At 36.1% G+C, this 18,077-nt stretch overlaps 1 protein-coding gene across 1 annotated transcript in view; it reads right to left on the bottom strand.

Moving 5' to 3' along the window:
- The window catches only part of Htr2c (5-hydroxytryptamine receptor 2C), a 201,712-nt gene extending 183,873 nt beyond the window's left edge, over window positions 1–17,839 (bottom strand). The window contains exons 1-2 of the mRNA XM_037199156.1: window positions 17,752–17,839; window positions 349–406 (exon numbers count right to left, since the gene is read on the bottom strand). The gene's annotated coding sequence lies outside the window, so the exon portion shown is untranslated. The remainder of the gene's footprint in view (window positions 1–348; window positions 407–17,751) is intronic.
- Between the last annotated feature and the right edge of the window lie 238 nt (window positions 17,840–18,077).

Genomic DNA, 18,077 nt, shown 5'->3' with positions numbered 1-18,077 from the left:
AAGAGATCACAATGTTTCATCATTGACCAAATTTTCCCAACATAAAATCTGATTTTATATTTTCTTATCACAAAGTTGAGATATTGGTTTGCAAACTGGTAAGGGTGTCTGTATCACACATAACTTGATAAAAAATAATTTGATAAAAGCATAATTGCTTTAGGTTTCATTAAAATGGTTTTTAATCAATTAGATAATTTTTTTCACATGCAGTAAGCCACTAATGGTTTATGTCTTAGTATTTTGTGGACAGGCTTAAGTTTTCAAAATAATTGTATTCACGTATATATAACGGTTAAATATTAATTCAAAATAAGAATCTCAAGGCATGCTTATGGGTATACTTACAATTAATTTGGGAAAACAGTGTTCGTTGGCCTATGCTTGCAGGTATTGGTTGAGAACCCTGAAATTAAACATGAAGAAAAAAGTATAATAAGAACTCTATAAGTAAGGTCTTAGTCAAGGTATCTCTGCAATTTTCATTGGTAAGGCTTGACCTGACTGAAAAATAATAGGAATACTATCCACAAACTCCACATGAAAATCTTAAATCCAAGTTTTCCAAATGAAGCATCAGTACAGCAGGTGCACCACTGTTTGTCTTTCTACTAAAGAGGAAATCCTATGTCAATTTGGTATTATAAGTAAATCAGCAAAATTCTACATCAAATGTTAAGTTGAACCATGATTTCACATAAGACAATTTACAGAGCTACAGTTAAATAGTACTTGATCCATAGGTCCTAAGACGATAGCCTCTGGGAAAGAAAATAACACTTGACCATCATCATTTAAATGTCCGTTATCATAAAAGCATCAATTTTGTGCCCATTTATTTTAGAATGCAAAATCAAAGTCAAAACAAATATTAGGTACATTTTTTGTACTAGGACAAACTTTTAATAATGCTAATTTCTTACTTTAAACAGGAAAAAAATTCTCTAAACACTACAAACATGACCAAGATGTTTCAAACATAGGTATTTTCCTAAAATACAAAGTAAATATTTCTGATCAGCCAAGTAAAATGGAGCAAAGTAGATGCTATTAGAATTATGAAAAATATATAGAAAACATCATTCTATAATTTAAGATTATTAAAATAATTAATTAACTGAGACCTATCAACAGAACTTGACATGAATAATATAAAATATGTATATGGTGACTTTTAAAGTCACAATTTAAATAATTTGATGTGATTATATTTCCAGTATCCAAAAAGTAATGTATTTTACCAATAACTTACTCTACTTCTGATTCTTTATGACAGTTGTGAGTTCAAATAGGAGACAAACAACCTAGATAAAAATAAATTTCTCTTCTTATCTAAATTATATTTACAAATAGATTTAATATTTATAATTCTGTATGAGCACCTTTTGTCACTTCGAGAAGTTAATTGCAAAGATACATTGCAATGACTGTGAGATTAAATGTTCAAAATTAAGATTCTGTTTTATGGAAACTTCAAAATACTTATAATATGTAAATCAATTTCTTTGGGGGAAAGATGCATAAAGCTTATTCTCCCTAACACATTCCATGAGGCAGAGATCCAAAATCTACCAGTTATTTTCAACTACAGGTTAGAGTCTGTGCTTAGTAAAGACGCACTTTTCAACGCCATTATCGATTTACATGAAACAAAGTATAGGTCGCATTGCAACAAAGCATATCTCACTACACGGTAGTAATCTACTCTACCTGTTGCAATTGTTATTTAAGTTAATTTTGCCTAATTTTACAGTACCCATGGAGGGAATAAAACTGGTTTTGGCCACAGAACTGCAGCAAATGGAATTGCGGCCCCCTAGTGGTCGTATGCGAGTATTGCAGCCAGAACAATGTGAGCTGTAATAATCATCTTTAGGATTTGTTTATTCCAGGTTTTCCCTCACATGAGAAGATTCAGGCATCTTATAATGAAGCATTTCTGTTCCTCCATGAAAAAAAAGCATCTAATGTTGTAGGTTTTTTTAAAAAAAATTCTCTGAAACTTGCAAGTAAAAATATTTTCTGACCTGTCTAACGTTTTAGGGTAGATTTTTAAAATGCTAATTCTGAAAAACAGAGGACTTCCTTCACTAAAGTTAATTCTTCTCTGAGTGTGTCCTTCAAGTCTAATCATGAAATTTTCTTTTTCTTCTCTTTGTTATTTTTTTAATGGAATTATGTAGCCCAGGCTGGCTTCAAATTTATGGCAATTTTCATGTATCTGTCTCTCATGGCTCACATCCATCTTTATGGTAATATTTTAGTCTCTCAACATATCTTTTCCCCATCAGCTAACTGTGAATTTCAGCTACATTTTATGATGTGTATATTATCAGCTCAAGTCTTTGATTTCTCCTTACCTTATTGAACTATTACAATTTTAAATTTCCACAATAAGTTTGATTTCTCTAATTTTTTGTGGGGCAGTGACTCAAGATAGCAAGATTGCCCTGAGAATCACTGTACTTTATATAGTATATATAATATATATTTAAATATATTAATACAAATACATGTTTTAAAGTGCACATTTTAAAGTTTCCCAATTATGGTGTTATTACGTTTGACACGACTTGATTTATGAAGTGACATAGAGGATGATTCTGTGATTATTTAAGAGATTTTACTCAGCATTACACAAATTGTTGCTGTTTTGTTCCTAGCCTACTCTTTTTTTTTTTTTTTTTTTTTTTTGGTTTTCCGAGACAGGGTTTCTCTGTGTAGCTTTGCGCCTTTCCTGGAGTTCACTTGGTAACCCAGGCTGGCCTCGAACTCACAGAGATCCACCTGCCTCTGCCTCCCGAGTGCTGGGATTAAAGGCGTGCGCCACCACCGCCCGGCTCCCCCTAGCCTACTCTTATAAAGCTATTATAAAAATGTAATTTCATTCAAAATTGTCTTTTAAAATGCCTGAGAAGGCAGTGAAGACTAAATGGAATCTCAGTTGAAATAATAGTGAAAAAGCAGGTTTTTCAAATGCAATGCCTACCGAAGACATCATGAAAATGCCAATGCGGAGACCTGAGCAAGTGGGTGCTAGCGTCACAAAAGAGCTGAATGTGCTTCTTTGCTCGTTTGCAGATTATCATAGTCACTGAAGAAGAAGGACACGCCCTTCATTTTGGATCAAAGAGAGGCCACAGAGAGACTGCAGGGATACTTTTCCTGCTTATTTCGGTTTTCAAGGAATCTTTAAAGAAGTATGATTAATATGTGATAAAATGTACTCATTCTGAAAGTGGTTTAGTCAGTAGTTCAGTAGTTTGGGGAAGTGCTTATATCTGTGTGGCAGGCATCTCCATGAAGGTGCAAAAAATCTCTATCCTGCTGCACCTTTATCGTCCCCCAAACCATGTTTTGACGGCTAACACTGTGGTTTCTGCCAGCTGTGTAGTTGATATAAATTCTAGCATAAAGAGGGTCTGATTTTCTCTGTTTCGTCCACACTGTTCCAAACAATTTTGTTCTCTTTCACTGAGTGTTATTTAAACACCAAGGTACTTTTCTGCTTTATTGTGTTGGGTTGTTAGTTTAGATTTTCTTTGATTTCACCTCATGTTACATGCAGTCTTTAAAATCTCAGTCTTTGCTGTCCTCATCTGATATTGCCTTTTGAACTTACTGTATCTTGTCAAGAGGACAATAGAATGCACTGTCAGTGATACTTGCAACAATGGTCAAAAGTTCAATAAGATCTGACAAACCAAAGGGAAATCTATTTGCTGGCTGATTTGCTGTTCAAGGTATTTAAATTTCATGACCACCACTACCACCACCACCATCATCATCATCATTTGTACGTGTAGTGTATGTGTATTGGCAGGTATGTGGCACAGTACACATGTGGAAGTCAGACAACTTTCAGGAGTCGCTTCTCTCCTCCCACCATGAGATCAGGAATCAAACTCAGGCCATTAGACTTGAACTTTTAAATAGATGCTGGGTTTTGAACTCTGGTCCTCACATTTGTGTAACAAGTGATTTATCCTCTAAACAAATATCTCCCCAGCGTGAAACAGGTACTTTTGTTAAAAGCAACTGCTTTTGTTAAAAAGCATTGACTCCTCCCTTTCACCCACAAGGTGATGGATAGCAGAATAACAATATGATATTTCTATTGCCACTTTGTGTGTTTGTCCTTTACCTAGGCAGAAGGCACAGAGATAAATTATTGTCCTAACACTGCTGCCACCTTGGATTCCAAGAATAAAACCTTACATGACAGACCTCTGCCCAATATATAACATCTTACATGATTTTCCCATCAATTTGAAACTAATAAATAGTTGTTCCCTCAATTTTAGAAGTGAACTGAGGTATTTAAGGATTCACACATTCTTGATTTGGAGAAGCCATCATAAGATGTCTACCTCCTGTCTTGTGTTCTAACTCAGTCCTGGAGGAGAGTGTTGGGTCTGAGCAGATATTGTGCATTTTATGCATAAGTATTTGACACATTTATGAACTGCTGGGCTGTTTGTTACTTAAGGTGCCATGGAAAATGTGCTCCCAGCCTTCACAGTTTGAATCCTGACTTGGCTCTTTATTAGATTCTCTCTATTTCTGTTTTGTGGTCCTTCTGTCTCCTTGGGGGCTTTCTATTCAACCTTTTGGGCTTCCTCATTTTTTTCTTTGAAGCCTTCCTGCCATGTGGCTATTTGTTTGCCACGTGAGATGTGCATGCCAGCCTAAAGGGCATGGTCTTTTTGTCTTTGCTCCTCCGTTCTCTCTCATTGGGCAGCTTCTGTGGCTTTCCAGCTTGGAATTTTTCTGTAAATTCTAATAAAATTTACTTTATGCTTTCATCTGAGTCCATTCTTAATTGTTTTACTAATGACACTAAGAACCCCAAAAGGAGATATGATTTCTCTGTATCAATATGATACATGAAATCAATGTTTCAATATAGTTTCAAGCCCACCCCATATATAAAAATATATACATATATATACAAAATATACATATATATGTATATATGGGAATATAGTTATAGAATGCAACAGTCTTCATTTTACAAAGCTATTTTTTTACCGGTGTTCATTGATTGTTCTTGTTGTGATAGCATATTTCACCTACACTTTTGCTCAGAGGCATTGTCTTTAAAATGACTGAAGGTCACTGGTTTGTTTCCTTATGAAAATGACATAATGGATTAAAGATGGACTTCTGTAGCTAGTGACTCATGCTTGCGTTTGTACATTTTTAAGAGATGTAATTTCGAGAGTAAGCATCCAGCCTTGAGCTGTTTCAGACGTCAGTTGTTCAAATTTAGAAATCAAAGCTAACATAAATAACTGTATCTGGCCAATCGACTGCTCAGTCTAATGTAAGCCTCAAAAATTACTCTACTTTTCCTCCTGTTGTGAATATGCATGCACATGATATATAACACAAACATAATATGTCCTCTATGCTCGTGTCAGTAATAATAAAAACCATCGTCTTCAAGGTATTCACCTATTTGTACAAATTTTCTAATTTTTGAAGCCAAGAATGCAAATGTATTTTCTGTTCACTCTGAATTTATTAAGCATGACGTGATTCTCAAGGACAGTGTGATGTAGTCAAAATTGTAAAAGCTTTCTCTTATTATGCCACACAGCCTTCAAGAGGCAGTGAACGATGTGGGAAAAGAACCAGAATTCAGAGTTAAAAGACTAGAATTATCTCTGTGACTTCAGCACTAATAATATCTGTCCATGTTACCAAAAATTAGTCAAGAACCGTATCTTAACCTTACTTTAGGCATCATTAAAACATAGTAGTGGCCAGAAAGATGTCTCTGTGGATAAAGCACCTGCAGCACAGTCCAGCTAACCTGAGGCCAATCCCTGCAGCCTACGTAGAGGTGGAAGGAGAGAACTGATGGCAGAATGTTATCCTCTGACCTCAATGAATGCTCAGACCCTGTCCGCAACAAATCTCTTGCTCTCACACTCACTTGCTCTCTAGTTCTCTCTCCCATCTCTTTTTCTTCCTTCTCTCTCCCTTTCTCTTTCTCTCTCCCTCTCTGTGTCTCTGTCTCTCTGTATGTCTCTGTCTGTCTCTCTCTCACACACACAAGAACATTATATTTAATGTTTTTATTTCCAAAAGCCCATATGCAGTATATGGATTTTCATATATTAGTATAATATTCATATATGTAAGTATTCTTAGAAATATGAGGATACTTTAATTCTATTGTTTTCTTAGAATGTTTAGTATTTAATTCATGGTTACTTTCACAGCATTGTCTATACCTTGAAAATTATAAAGTGCCTTGTTAATATTACTAAAAATAACCTAGCAAAAATAAATAGCCTTTAGGTATTGGAAACTAACAGTTACTTTATAATCAGATGACTGATGATATCAGAATCAAATGTACAGATCTTTATTTACTTACATGCTGGTACTCTTTCCTAATTGTATGCATGGCATCTATTTAATACTTCTTTACAGTATAATGTCCTTATTTTTGTTGCCTACCAATATAATTTATAGTAGTGATTTTAGCAAAGGAGGAAATGGACATCAAATTATTGTTTGACAGTTATATGACTCTAAGTACAGGTGCTATATTTTCTGTCAGGCTTCAAAAGATAAGTCTCCATCGATGATGATAGAAATCTGCATGATTCCTAAATCAGATCAAGAAGAGGCTTGGGTGCCAAAGTTTAAGATCTTAGTATGGAAAATTAAATGATTACTTTGAAATGATTTTACATGAACACAAATAGCACAATTTTAAATTCATTAAAAATGATGAAATGCCATTTGGATATGGTTTTCATGGGAAAGCAATTAGAGATCAAAAGGGAGCCTTGATAGGAGCTGTGAACAAACTATAATGGCCTTCCCTTCCCTTCTCTTCTTTCTAGTGTCTAAAGTCACCCCCAAAGATTCAAAGACACTCTGAATACAAAAGCAGAAAACTTCTAATATGGGGGTCAGAAAAGGTTGCACGGAATTGTAATAATGGCCTCTAGTTAGTTGTACATGTACCCATGACCATCATTGTCCTTTGAAGCCTTTACACACTAATCACCTATGTGTCCCATATAAATCTAAGAATATGTTTAATGAACCAGACAATTTTTAGTCATGAAGTTCAACTTTAGCCTGGAAGTTAGCAACACTGATGTTAAGCAAGATATTAGTGAATTCTTATTGGGAATTCTCCACTGGAAAGTGATTTTGCAACAAAATAATATGATATTTTGATTTTTACTAGTTTTTTTTTCTGGAAAGAAAGGAAGGTTTAAATCTAAGAATCAGTGTTACATATATTATTATAGCATCATTCAACAATAATGTAGAAAGTGACATTGTAAAAAATTGAAAGCACCTTCTGTTACATGTGCTTTGAACATCACAGTATATATGAACAAGGTAGGGCTAATAGTTGTAAGAGGAAAAAAAGCATAGTAAGTTGAGGAAATTTGGGAAAATTAGAAGAGGAAATCAAACCGACTTTGATTGACTTTCAAGAAAACCTTGCTTGGCTAAAGTACAATGGGATGGCTGGTATCCCAATTTATTCTACAGAAAGTGATTTGGTTTTTATTAAGGTTTTCATCAAAGACGTATTGCTCATCAATCAACTATGTTTATATAACCTTTGACCACATTTAAATGAATGTCTACTCTTCTGCAGAAACACACATTTATCATTTTAATCATTCCAGAGTTAAGTTCTATCCTCTGTCTCTGTCTGTCTGTCTGCCTGTCTCTCTGTCTCTGTCTTTGTCTCTCTGTCTCTGTCTCTGTCTCTCTCTCTCTCTCTCTCTCTCTCTCTCTCACACACACACACACACACACACACACACACACACACACACAGACCTCCATATAACTTTTGTTTTAATGATGCAGTTGATAAAACTAAGAGCCTCACACGTTAGGCAAACACTACTACCAAGGATATACCAAGATTTCTGTGAAACTATCCATAACATAGAAAGCAGAGGGAGTACTGGAAGTCCTGCGTAATCTTAAATGAGAAAGCATGGTATTGTTTCAACCTGGTTGTACAATTAAGTGCGTGATCACGAATACAATATTTCAATATATTTACTATTAGGTGTCTCATTTGCGTAAGTGATGCTAAAATATGGGCCCTAATTAATTTGTAGTTCAGTTGAAAATAAAATAAGAGCACATATAGGAGCTATATGACCAGATGTGGATGCTGTTATTATGTAAAAAGCAGACCTACCACTAATAAGGGTGTTATGTGATTATATTTTAAGCACTTTGAGCATTGTGTTGCTTTTGTTAGAAAATCAGTTAAATGAAAGAGGAAGGAAGTACAGTCTAGAATGTAAGGATGGATCTTTAGCTGAAATTTAACCCTATAATAGAATTTTTTAAATTGCAAGAAATAGAAAATACTTGAAATATGCTAGGTGTGGTGGTACACATATACAATCCCAACATTCTGAAGTGAATGTTAGGGGAATCATGAATTTGAGGCCTGCTTCGTCTACAGAGTGAGAGGTAGACCTGCACAATGAGTCCCTGTCAACAAAACAGAATTGTATGTGTGTATGTGTACGTATACATAACATACATTTAATATAAATAGATATTAGGAAGAGTATCATAAATGTACCTGTTAGGTAATACCTAGTAAAAATGAAGAAATGAAAAATAGCTCCAACTTTGTTTTTTACTGTGGGTAACAATTATCTATGTTCACAGGCTGACAATATGAATCCCTGAAATTGTGCTGTTGTTAGAAATACCTTTGTGTGAAGCTTTTGGTTCATTTAACTTTCACCTTTTTGACTTCTGTGTGTTTATAAGACATTTCCAAAGCTCAAAAAGGTTTTTAAAGCCATCAATTTCTCTTCCTGAGGTATAATCATGTTATATACACAAATAAAAATGGCTAGAATTTGTGTATGTGCATATGTGTGTGTTGACATAGTCTCATGCAACCTAAGCTATTGAACACAATATATAGTCAAAGATGACCTTGAAACTTCTGATCCTCTTGGCTCCCCTTCTCAATTTCTGGGCCTACAGACTGAGGTCATCACACCCAGCCATGGATATTAGTTATAAATTCTACTGAAAAAATATTAATTATTCCTCAAGTAACATTTATATAGCTTAAGGAAGTTGGTAAGTGATATACTATGTTAACAGTAAAGTATACCTTTATGGTTCTTGATGTCATTAAATAATTCCCTTTTGTAAGTTTTGGAGCTGCACTACCATTTAATTTAGGTCACAAGCCATATTTATGTTAGTTTTGTTTTTGCTTAGTAAAAATCACTTATGTTCACTTCAAGCAATAAAAGAAAAACAAGAGACATTTCCACTTAGTTACCCTTAAAAGATGAATGATTTCAAATGTAGAACTGGAGTGAATGGGACAATTACAGGTTCGAGATCAGAGAACTGATTTTTGTTTGTATAACAATTTCTTGTGTTGTTAAGAAATCATAGCTGTTATTTCGTGATATGGAAAAATTTATTATCTCCCCATTATTATTATTTGAACTCATTTTCAGAACTGAAGTTTTTCTTAAATTTATAGTATTTGAGAGGACATTAATAAGCACTCAGTTTACCCCCTCTTTTTGTTCTTCCAGTACTGAAGACTGAACCAAAGACTCTCATGTGTGCTCACTAAGTGCTCTACTACTGACCTGTCCAGGCTTTACTCTTTAAACAGCAAAAGATATAGAGTGCAGAAAAGACTAGAATTCTGGTCACTTAACTCTTAACTTTGCAGCTTAAAAACTTTTCCATAGTGCCTGTAATTTTTAATATTACTCAGACAAAACATATTCAAGTAAACTATATAATGACCTATGCATATAAACGTGAATAAAAAACTTTATCTGTGAATATATGACCTGATAAAATAGATAGCTAGTACTCAACTTAAAATCCAAGACAATGCTTATAAAACCTTTGATATCATGACTGGCAAATAGGAGCACTGAACTCTAAACTATTAAGTTAAAAGCAATGAACAAAAATAAAATAAAACACCATATGCTAAGTGCCAGGTAATAAGTACAATGTCTAGTTTCTTTAAAATTCAAATGGAAAATTTGATGATTTTATGTATGAAATTAGATGATCTTTTTTTTTTTTTTTTTTTTTTTTTTTTTTTTTTTTTTTTTTTTTTTTTTGAGACAGGGTTTCTCTGTGTAGCTTTTCGCCTTTCCTGGAACTCACTTGGTAGCCCAGGCTGGCCTCGAACTCACAAAGATCCGCCTGGCTCTGCCTCCTGAGTGCTGGGATTAAAGGCGTGTGCCACCACCGTCCGGCCAAAATTAGATGATCTTTTACTTTAGTCGGGGGCTTTTTCTACATTGTATATATAAAATTGTAAAACATTTGCATTTTAAGTGTTATTTCTTACTCTATTTGTGTTTGATGTGAGAGAGGACCTTGCTATGTACTTCATAACAATTTGATTTGTAACACAGGCTGGCCTCCAGTGCACTACCGTCCTGCCTCAACCTTGTGAGTACAGGCACACACCACCATGCCTGGCTTTTGCTTCTTGACTTTATAGTCAGCAAAATAGATTTCTTCTCCACTCTTTATGGTAAAACTGTACAATTCCCACTGAACTAAGCATGAGAACTTGTCTGCTGTCATTGCCGAAGTCCTACCTTACCGGAGGCTCATTACTTCACAATGTACCTGGCACTCACTTTAATTATTTTGGCATTTCACAACTAGTTAGTCATTCTATTGCTATTAACCCTTTAACTTCTCTGCATTATTTGTGCATTATGATCAAAGTGGAGTATGTGTTCAGCTCACATTTGGACTGGAGATTTTTTTTGGCAGTTTTAGTTAAAGGACTGGCAATAAGAGTCTACAATCAGAATGGGAATGATAAAAAGAAGTGGTAGATCTGAGGAAAATGGGTCAGTTCCATTTCCCTCTCATTTATTCTGAGGGGGAAATAGAATATTAGTTTCTTTGGTGAAGTTTTATATAACATGTATGTTAGCTTCTATCAATCTATCATCTAAAATAGCATTGTAGATACACCAAGACCTTAAAATAATACTTGATGAAATTCCATTATCCTTAGAGTTTATTCATCTTATAGTTGACTCATTTGGAATATATATTTGCTGCATATGGAGAGTACATTTTATAGATTTAATTAAATAAAATTTAGAAAATAGGTTGAGTTTCAGTAATAGATGTATTTTAAAAATTGAGATAGATTGTTAACCAATGAAAGGAGGGAACTAATCCTCCCACCTAATGAATCTAATATATTGGCTACTTAAATAAGATCTGGAAGAGGAAGAATTATGGTATCAATGAATAATCATTGTACTGCATAATTATTTTATACATTCTTTGCAATGATTTTAAAGTAAATATGTGATGAAAGGATAATGAAATAAGTCTATCAAAAACCCATTCGTTTTTGCTCCTTTAAATATAGGTCTGAAAATATTGCTAGATAGTGCCAGCTCCTGTGGATTTATTTCACACAAGAATAAAAGCATCAAATTTCCTCAAGTTCTTTTCCATCATATGTGAAAGTAGATGATATGGACCTATTAAGCTTCCAGGAGTCAATGACTAATCAAAAATCAGAATGATGTACAAACACGGTATAAATCATAAAGTTAACATTAAATGTTTAAAATTATGAAACCTACACATTCATGATCTTATCACTGTAAGCAATTTAAGAATAGTAACTTCTGATATCCTATAATTAGAAAAAAGAGACAATTAGACTTGCCCATCAACCCACATCACAAAAATAATGTGGATCATTGAGTTAACTGGTTAAAGTTCAAATAATAGTGAGTTATGGAATAGAACTACATATTAAGCATGTTAATACATATTAATATGGTCCTACATATTAGCAAATGTATACCACCTAGAGATTAGTCAACCAAATAGTCAAACACACACACACACCCGTGTGTGCTCGCACTCGGCATGTGTATATGTCACTGTGAAATTAAAAATAAAACTACTTTAGGACTAAACTTTAGCTAATCTAAGTTAAGATTTATAAATTTTTAATTGTCTGAAACTATGTCCAGGGAAGTAATTGTGCTAAATGCTTGAGTTCTTAGAGGTACAAAACATTAAGTTCCTATGATTGGCAGCACAATTAATTTAAATTTCCTAATTGAATACAGATTTTAGACAAGGCCTTCCTTATAGATAAGTGCCAGTTGTCAAAAGCTTGCTGCAGGCGGTAGAGTATGAGACAGACCTGGAAGGCCACATAGGCCTGAGGAATGTTTGCTTCATACCACAGTTGTTCCCTATTTTCTAATGTTTCTCCAATAACTCTAGAAGCTTTCTGTTATTCTAGTTATTCACTTCCAGAACTTCAGTTTTCCTGCTTGACTCACAAGTTCCCAGCTTTCTAAAAATGAGTAAATATGATTGGTCTATGTTGCAATGACATCAATACGCACTATATAGAACTGAGCATACTTAACTGTAGCAGCCTGTATGCTTGTCTTATCACTCTATATACTATTTCCCTGATCTCATTTCATTGTTTGTGTTCAAATCTGTACCTCCCATGGCCTTTGCTTTTCTTCTTTCCCTTTTTGAGACAAGACTTATTATTTTTGAATAAGGGTCTTGCTATGTAGCCTAGGTAGGCTTCAAAATTAAAATCACCTTGCTCATGAATGCTGATATTAAGACCCCATGCTTCACAACAACCTTTCACTCAGCTGCCTGCCTCCCAGTCTGCTAGAATCAATGTTTCTAAATTATTTGATCTGGCTTTTTTAGTGGATGGCTAAATCTACTTGAAATGCTATATGCCCGTTTTATTGTCTTGACAATTGTTAAGGGAGATTGTCAGTATCTCCATATCCATATCCACCTGTTCAAAGTCTAGGGCTAATACTATAAAACAATGCCTAACATAAACAAGAGACTTTAATGTGTAATAACATGATCACTATATTCAGGAGCGCCTGCTTTCAGACCTGAGATTGTTCATTACAGTTGAGTAGATTATTTCACCTGCTTCCATGCCTCAGTTTTCCAATATTCAAACCCTGGATAATACTATTACCTTCTCGTGGGATAGTTGTGAGGCTTAAATGAGAAAACATATATAAACCTGTTATACATGTGTATTATATAGTATGCAGCATATGGTCTTAAGAGTAACTACTTGCTAACTTGATCAAATCTTCTTGATTTGAATGTAGGGAGCTGTACATAAAAAAAAAAAAACATTGAATGAGTCTTGATTCCTGATATAAAATATATGAGTTTAAAAATGAACTTTAAAAAAGATGTGAACACAAGACATTTAGTCAAAGGCATTTTACTAATGACATTAAAGAAGAAATATGTTTTCATGGCCACTGTAGCTATTTAATCCACTGATATTTTTGTCTGGACACTAGTTGACACAGCTTCATACTATTGAGTTGTTTTCAGGTTTCACAATATATGCACCCCAAAGCCTGTCATTACTAAATAATACATCTTGGATTTCTGCTGCACTGCCAGTCCAACTGTCTCATCTTCTGTTGAAGGCCAAATGCACTACTCACACTCTTTCCTCTAAGGCTTGGCAAACTACCTATCACAATAATTGATGTTACCTCCGGGGAGACTTCAATTAAGTCTCTTTTTCTCATTTATTCGCTGCTTTGATCAGAAACGTACTCCCTTTCTTATACCCCAGAAAATATCTTCTACTTACCATCCTGAGAATGTTTAGAAACTTGGGGCAAATGAAATGGCTGACCATCTATACATCTTCAGTGTTTCCTGATGTTAGGAGATGTATATTTAGGAATGCATGAAGATACACTTTTGTATGAAATTTAGCACACCAATATATGGTGTTGTATGAGATAGTGCAGTTCTCAAAGCCTTCTGATAACTATAGTACAGTTATGCTTCATTAATAGGCAATAACATTGTTAGCCCATTAAGTAGACATGTGTGGCTAAAAGAGGATACTACCAAAAGTAAAGAAAAATATTCCTGAATGTAGGATTTCAAGTGATGCAAAGGGCCATAAAGGCAGTTTTTGGGTCAAAAGATTTTTCTATTTCTTTTCAAATTAAACCATGTATGAATCAGGGTAACTTTAACTATAATACTAAATGGCAGCTAGATGTATACGTGTGCTATAACTTGTGTCTTTAGGACAGTGTAGATGGTAAAGTCTTAATCATAGCTGGAAAGAGGAATCAGCAGAAAGATAAAGCAGAGGTAGGTGCTGGGTAGCAGGATACAAACTCAACATTCCAGAACTTGTACATCTTATTTGAAATCCTGCTCATACTATTATAATTGTGCATTAAAATGCCTAATAGTGGCCGGTTAAATGATGGTGCACCTTACATTCTCGGTTGGATGCAATGCTGAGTGTATGAAGTGGACATTACTAGGATGTTCTGCAGTTTTGTTCTCTGTATTTAAAGAAATCTTAAAATATTTGGTTGAACGCAGTGACAGATTATAATTCATTAGACTGATGATTGGTGATTTTCTCCTGAGATTCAACAGTACAATACACAGAAAAGTAACATAGCTGTTTTTTACTGATGACAAATGATAATATAAAATACAGATTTGCAAAATAATTTAAAAAATCAAAGTATGTTATAATGTTTCACAGTGAACAAGTAAGGTTAATTTATTACACCACTATATATTATATTGCTATGTGTTATTATATTACAATAATATCTTATTGACCCCAATGTAGTCAAGTTTTCACAGTTGGCTTATGGGTACCTAAGTTAATGAACTAACTAAGCATTTATTTCATTAGACATTAAGCTTTCAAGGATGCTCTACTAAAATAATATCAACACAAGTGATATATACCCTTGTTTCCTGAAGAATTCCACTGTTATGTAAGTGAAGTGATAAGACACTTGTTAATGATACTAACCAAATAGTCTGGAGACTATTGTTTTGCAGCCTTCAGTCTCAGGCTTGGAACAATTTAAGAGCAGCTGAAGACACTTCATGTTGGGTGCTGACAATCTTTACTCTAAATTATGATTGTTTTGTGCTTCCTTTATTTGGAGGAACAAAAATAAAACAGGAAGACGCTGAGGAATCATTCAGTTTTCAGACTATTATTGAGGTTTGGGTGTTTATCAGCCAAATTAAGAAATATTCCTAAACAGTTAAATTCCAAACAATATTGAGAATACTGCAAACCTAACAGAATTTTAGAGTTTATTTTTTAGAGGGGAAATATACCGTCTTCTGTGGTGTCAGTGCTCATATTTTTTAAATCCTTAGTAGATTAGGAGCACATTGTCACAGGTATCGAGCTTAAAATTAGGGAATTGTTTTTGCAATGCTGGAGATCAAACGTACTGTCTTGGACATGCTTAGCAAGTCCTTGACTGCAGCCCTTCAGTTTTTATTTCTGTTGCTGGAGAATAGATACATTCTTCTCAGGTAACCATGTGAGCACAAAGAAGCACCTCGTGTTTCTTTGCCTTAATCTATTAGAGAATCTTTGGAAATTGGGGAGAAAATTGGTTGGTATCAATAACATTTGACATACGATTTTCCTATTCATAATGATGCTATGAAGATTTTATGAAATAAAGTATATATTCAGTACTCTTGAATCCCTGCCTGGCATCCAGGAGGTTCTCAAAAATATCAGGTCTCACGCTCTTCTTTTTCCCGTGAATTCATACTGCACCAAAGCCTGTCGTGTTATTACCTGAAAAAGTCATCACTGTCATCCATGACAACTCTACATGGCAGAAAAAAACCCAAAAGACAACAGAGAAAGGGTTAAAAGGCCTTCCTGTCTCTATGGTGGGATGGAAAACTCCTGTCATTGTTGGTGTAAGCACCCCAATCCTACCTGGCCACTGCAATCAGCCTTATCCACCTTCCGACATGCAGGGCTTGGGTTGGGCTTGCTGCAGCAGATGATAGGTGCTATTAGGAGAGAAATGATGTGCACAGAACAAATATATTTTTTCAGTTCCCAAGAGGACCAGAAGAACAAATTAAGTGAATGGAAAACATAATTAAATACCCTATGGTCTACCTCCTCAAAGTATAGGCAGAAAAAAAAAGCGCCTACCTATAGGGTGGGGTAGGGAGTTGTAGATGATTTCCCAAAAGAAAGATGCCCAAAATTATATTCCTCCTAAAGGGCAGTAGTGTGTGTGTGTGTGTGTGTGTGTGTGTGTGTGTGTGTGTGTGTGTGTATGAGAGAGATGCTGCAAAATAAATGAGGAAATAATTTTCTGTGGTGCATGTTAATTGCCCATTTTCATTGTCGTTGCGCAGTGAACTTCAGGTGACAGTTTATGTATGCTGCATTAATGTTTTGTTTGTCAGAGTGTATGATTTTATATACACATGTATGTATGTATGTATGTCATATATATATATATAATTCTTAATGAAAAATTTAAAGTCTGTCTTGATACCACATCTTTTTTTCAACCACTGTTTATGTGAGGTCACGATTGTCTGCAACAAACTGGGAGTGCAGAAATTACTCACTGCGCAACATTTTCTCCCCCCCCCCCACGCAACATTTGAGTTCAATCCCATTTCTCCCCAATGGACATTTTCCGTGCTTAGCCTATTGAGAAGGTATATGGTAAGGGGCATATATGTTAAAAGCTTCCTTGAATGGGACTTACACTGGTAAATATTAATGAAGAACCTGCCAGGTACTGGCAGTGATTCTGAACTAAATTAAATATCCTCTAACTGCTGAATGTCACCTTCTGTATTTGTTGAAGGGGCTCTGTCACTTAAAATAAGGGGTCTCAAACATAATGCAGACTGTTTGTCACCTAGTCTCCTACTAGCATCTAATAGGAAGCAAGACGCAAAGGGATCGGCGCGCAGAAAAGAAACAGACACACAGACATGTTTTGCAGTGACGAACTTTATGTCGCACCAGGAACCAGCAACCTGTTTATGTTTAGCAATTCCATGGTATGGGGTTAAGCTGAGCAAAGAGATCTGGATAAGAGGCAGTGTTGGAGACTTTTCCACAATTCTTTTCAAAATATAAAACTGTGGCCAAATGACTTAGGTAAAGTAATAAAAGCCTCGCTGGATACCCTTATACTATCCTCTTAAACTTACGTGACCATCAGCAACGCTGTTCAAATTCAGCCAGCAGCTGTTAGACCAAGACACAGATCCGCAGTGTGTTATCTCCCAGAGTTAACGTGTGAAATGAGGGTCGGTTTCAATGAGAACATAATAGAGATCATTTGCCCCCCCCCCGCCCCGACCTCCAGCCCAGCTCCCATTACTTCAAGCCCTCAGCCCCCATCCCACTCGGCTCCAGTTGATTTCTAAATAAGGTGAACAGTTTGCATCCCCCTACTCGATTGCACCTTTCTCAGCCCAACCCCTCGACCAGAGAAACCCCGAGTTGAGTTTTACTCCTCCTCCTTCCCACCCTCCCTGGTCTCCTCCCCCTCCCTTTACTTGTAGAGACCCCACCCCAGTCTTACTCTCATAGCTTTCCCTGAGCGCGAGGGTCCCTAGATCCTTGCCTCCCTCTAGTGCTTACATCTCCTGTCAGGTCCTCCAACCTCCCATTGCTCCTTTAGTGAAACCTACGTTGTCTCTTCCAGAGACCCCAGCCTCCCCGCCATCTGAGCGCTCTGAGTCGCTCCAACCATCCTCCCGAACCAGTGCGGTCCTGCAGGCTGCTACCATTGGGACCTGTCTATGCTCCCCTACCTCATCCTCTGCACAAGCCATTAGGGTCTCAGCTAGCAATGCCGCCCGGGGGCTCCAACTTACCGCTAGCGTCCGGGAGGAAGACCAGGCAGGTCGCCGCGGCGGCAGCTAGACGAGAAACGGACTCGGCTGCAATCGCCCAGCGGAGCCCGCGGCAGTCAGTGCGCTGCTCTGTGCTGCGCGCCGCAACGAAGGACGGAGGGAGCTCGGCGCGAAGGACAGCGCCGGCAAGTCGACCTCCTGTGGGCAACCTGCGCCCCCCGGAAAGGTTTGGCTGGTATTGTTTCACTACCCTACTCTAGCATAGTAACTGACACCTCCAGCATCACCGCGCCAATCGCTTCTTCTTTCTTCTTTGAAGGCCCCTAACTAACTACACTATTCTAAGC

Source organism: Peromyscus leucopus, chromosome X (genome assembly GCF_004664715.2).
Source record: "Peromyscus leucopus breed LL Stock chromosome X, UCI_PerLeu_2.1, whole genome shotgun sequence".
NCBI classification, from domain to species: domain Eukaryota; kingdom Metazoa; phylum Chordata; class Mammalia; order Rodentia; family Cricetidae; genus Peromyscus; species Peromyscus leucopus.
Note: the sequence above shows the minus strand (reverse complement) of the source record. Positions and strands in the feature narration are given on the sequence as shown.